Source organism: Neopsephotus bourkii, unplaced genomic scaffold (genome assembly GCF_033783945.1).
Source record: "Neopsephotus bourkii isolate Nb327-2 ecotype Australia unplaced genomic scaffold, CSIRO-AGI_Nbou_v1 NB_1445, whole genome shotgun sequence".
In the NCBI taxonomy this organism is placed as follows: Eukaryota; Metazoa; Chordata; class Aves; order Psittaciformes; family Psittacidae; genus Neopsephotus; species Neopsephotus bourkii.
In genome coordinates this window covers 541659-545863 of record NW_026901922.1, presented here as the reverse complement: position 1 = coordinate 545863, position 4205 = coordinate 541659, and positions in this window count along the sequence as shown.

The window sequence follows — 4205 nt, the reverse complement described above, 5'->3', positions numbered from 1 at the left end:
CCCCGAGATAAAACCTCGAGTATCTCCCTCTTTCTTAACCACACACTCTTCACAAGCCCCGAGGAGTTTTGGCTTGGTTTTAACCGTCATTTCTCCAGTCACATACGGTTCATATCAAGCACATCTTTACAGCAGAGGACTGCAGCTTTTCTCGAGCGTGTATCACTTAATTCAAAGGAAGGCATTAGGCCTCTTTTGAACAATTAAAACGAACGAATTTACTTTGCTACTTGTAGCACATAAACAATTGTGATGTTTACATTAAGGCTTTCCCCCCACCCCTTTCTTCCCCCCCCCCCCAAATGAATAAAGTTTTTTATGGGCCCCATCAGCAATATGTTCCAGCCTAATTCCTCAACTCCAGATTAAAAAAAAAACCCCAAACCTAAAAGCAGAGCCTTATGAGGTTGCAAACCACATTCTCGTGGTTTCATGTTGTAATTTAGAAGTTATCAAAAGCAGAGAAATGTGCTTCCATCTCCCATGTGCTGTGCATCCCCGGGTTCCCCAACTTTAGGAAAGGCAGCTAAGCCAGGCCTTAATAAGCCGCCATTTTGGGGCAAAATTATATAAGTCATGTTTTCCTATATTCCCGAAGAGTAGAGTGGCACCAAAGCTTCGAGTTCTCCCCCCATCCCCCGTCTCCCTTTTCCGAGGGCTACATATTTTTTGGGGTTATTTGTTGGGGAAGGGGGGGTTTATTCATTTATGGGAAGCTCCCTTTTTTAAGGTATATTTATATTTTGAGGCCTATTAAAATTTTTAGCGATCTATTTTTTAGGTCTACCTATTGCTCTTCTTATTGGGGGAGTCTATTTTTAGTTGGTATTTAACTTTTTCTTAAGGGGGTGGGGTGTTCCAAACGGCAATTTGCAATTGCCGCAAATCCGCAATTCTTTTCCCAAAGTTTCCTCCCTCTCCCCCCGCTCTCTTCCCCTCCCTCCTTCGACCGGTGGCTTTGCAATATTTCAGCAGCAAATTCGCCTCCGTTCCCCCCTCGGCAGAGCGGTGCTTCCTAACCAATTTAATCGCCTTTCGCCAAAGTTATAGGCCACCAGGGTCCCCGGGAGAGAGCTCCAGGACCTTGGGGTCGCTGCCTGCTTGCCTGTCCCCGGCCTTGCCTCTCTCTTTGCTCCTAGAAAAGTTCCTCGTACACAAATAAATGAATTCACCCTGGGATCCACAAGCGAGGATTAGCTCAATTGATGGTCGATTCGAGTCCACTTGCCAAAAACACTTTCTTCTTCGCTTTTGCGAAATCCCAGCGCTGGCCAAGCTGCAAACCAACGTCAAACACGCGAGGAAAAGTGGAACTGGCCAAAAGGATGGATTTCCCCTCCTGGCTATTTTTTTCCCCTCTTTTTTTGGTCGCTCTTGCTGAGTTGTTCAGCTGAAGTTGTTTATTTACACGCCACCGAGGAGGTTTCGCCTTAGCACACAGTCAAGTTGACGTGCTCCCGCCCTGGCACCTTCGGAAGAGGCAGCGTGGGGTCGTGGGGTGCTGGGGGTGCAAGTGGGTGAGTGTGCGCTGCTTTGCGCAGTCTCGTCCGACACAACGAGCATCTGCGGACACTTTCATCCAGCATTTGCAGCGCTAAGAGACCCCCCCTTCCCAACCAGGCTTTTCTTCTTTCTTTTTTCCCCAATTTATCCCCTTTTTTCTTTCCTCCTTTTCTTTCCTTTCTTTTTAATTATTTTCCTTGTTCTTCTTTTTTTCATTTCTTGTCTTTCTTTACTTCCCTCCCTTTCCCTTTTAGTTTTTTTTTCCTTTTTTTTCCCATTTCCCACATTTCCTTTTCCCTTTATTTTCTTTCCCCTTTTCATTTTTTCTTTCCCTTTTTCTTTCTTATTTTCTTTTTTAAAATTAAATTAATTTATTTTGTATAGAAGCCAATTCAAGTGAACATTATTATCCTGGAAGAAGCCAATTAGAACCCAGCCCCCTTGCCTTCTTCCCTCTCTGCAATATTTCACAACAAAGTCACCAAGAGCTGCTTCCAATATGTTGTATATGAAATCCAGGGAGCAATAGGAAACAGGTTGGGTTGGTGTGTTTGTACGTCACATGGAAAGGGCTTTTGTAATTAGTCTGGGTGTCATTAACGTAGAGCACAGAGCGAGCTCCCAGCCTATGAGGGAGGCCTTATTGTGATGGACATCCGAGGTAGGAATAAAAGTTGATGGAAAAGCCTAAATGCGTGCTGGGAATTTAAAAAAAAAAAAAAAAAAAAAAAAAAAGGAGGAAAAACTTGTAAAAGTTTTACGCCAAACAAAGTTATAAAAACTTTTCATGCGTTAAGATATCAAAAGGTTTATAACAATAATAAAGAGTGTGTGCCGTGTGTGTTAAATCTGCTTTGAAACGCATTAAATGCTGCGCGGCTGAGTTAAATATTAAGCATCATAAACGCCACGCGGGGTTCAAAATTAGAGTTCTAGGTGTTTGGGGTTTTTTTCCTCCGGGGCAAAAATGTGGGGTCCCCCCACCCCAATTCTACACCCCCCCTTCTCCGGCTCCCTGGAGGCGGGGCGGCCGAAGAGCAGAGACCCTCTCCTATTCCGCTTTATTACAAAAGGGTTAAAGGTGATGGACTTGACTTTATTGAAGTTCAAAGACATCATATATTCACATTTTTCTCCCTGTGGGTCTGGTTCCCACCCCTGCACCCCCAGGCCCGCCCTGGAAAACCCCTCGTCGTGGCAATTTTCGGCTTTTTGCCCTCAAAAACCCGACGCTGGACCCTCCCATCGCCTTGCCGCATATTGTCACCCTCTAGATAGGTGCAAGCACACTGGAAAGGGAAATACATATGTCCTAACCCTGTTCTGCTTGTACTCTCTCCTACTGTGGTACCCAGAGCATCTTCAGTGACCCCCCCGCTCCGCCAGCCCCTTTTCTCCCGCCCTCCCCAGAACATTAACAGCCCTTTTCCTACATGGCACTGATGCTTAATGCTGCTGTAAACTCCCACATGGTCTATAAACTTGGATTTTACAACTGGCATTCCATTTTAGCTCGCGAAAACTTTGAACTAGGCCTACAGTTTCATTGTGCTGCAGTTGAACTGGAGCCTTGGGAAGGAGAGGGGGGGGGAGAAAGGGAAGGAGGGGGAGAGAGAAGAGGTAGAAAAAATAAATTCCCTGGGCAAGACTCCCTTATTTGTTTACTATTTACTGCGGAAGTCTTTTCCTTTAGCCAGACGGGGTAATTAAGAAAAATTAAGCTGTTTAGTGCTGCAGTCTTTATTACAATGTCTAGACTAGCCGCTTTTGTCCGGACAGCCGCTGCTGTTACGGAGCATTAACTGCCGCTTCTGACCTCCCGATATTCACCTTATTGCACCTCTCTTTAGTTTTCCTAACCTTGGGAAGGTTTGGCAAACACTCATTAAATAAAGGTGGCTTTTTCCCCCCTTTTTTTGGGGGGTGGTGGAGGATAAGCCCCCTCCGCGCTCCCGGCGTGCAGCTACATCTGCCAGGAAGATGGCTCCTACCTTAATCTCGCCTATTTCACTTTGCAACCCACCAAAAAAATCCCCCTTTTTACGCCTAGTTTATTGAATATAAAGCTTAGGTGAGATTTTAGGCCGGGGACAAGAGTCCTTTCAGTTCTCGGGCTTTGCATAAATAAATATAAGGAGCTAAAGAAGCCGTCTGCCATCCTCCAAACCCTCTTTTCTCCCCCTTTCCCACTCTTTTAATGAGAAACATGCCTCTGAACATCCTTTCAAGATCATATCGTGGTGCAATCACGAGTCTATCACGAAAGCTTGGAGTTGGTTTGGGTTTAATTGCGCGGGGGGAGCACGGGGTGGGGGGGGAGGCGGGTTGGATGGGTGCAAACGAAGAGCGTTTTTGTGGGTTTATAATTCCCCCCCCCCTTTCCGTTGTCAAATAAAATCAGAAGACACCATCAAAGGGGTTTTCATTCAACAGGGTTGTATTTAAAAGCAAGGATGAGAATTTTACAAGAACACGCTAGATGGATGGGAATATAATGTGCTGGGTTTTGGCTGCTGGGGGGTTCTTTCCCCCACCACCAGCTCTTTGTCCCACCCCCCCCCCCACTTCCATATGCACAATCCCATCGCTCCATATCAGAAAGCAGAGCAGCATCCAGCTTGAAAACCTCAAACATACCCCCCCCCTTTATAATAGTTAAAAAAACCCTTCTGAAATGTTGTATTTACACCAAATACATGCAC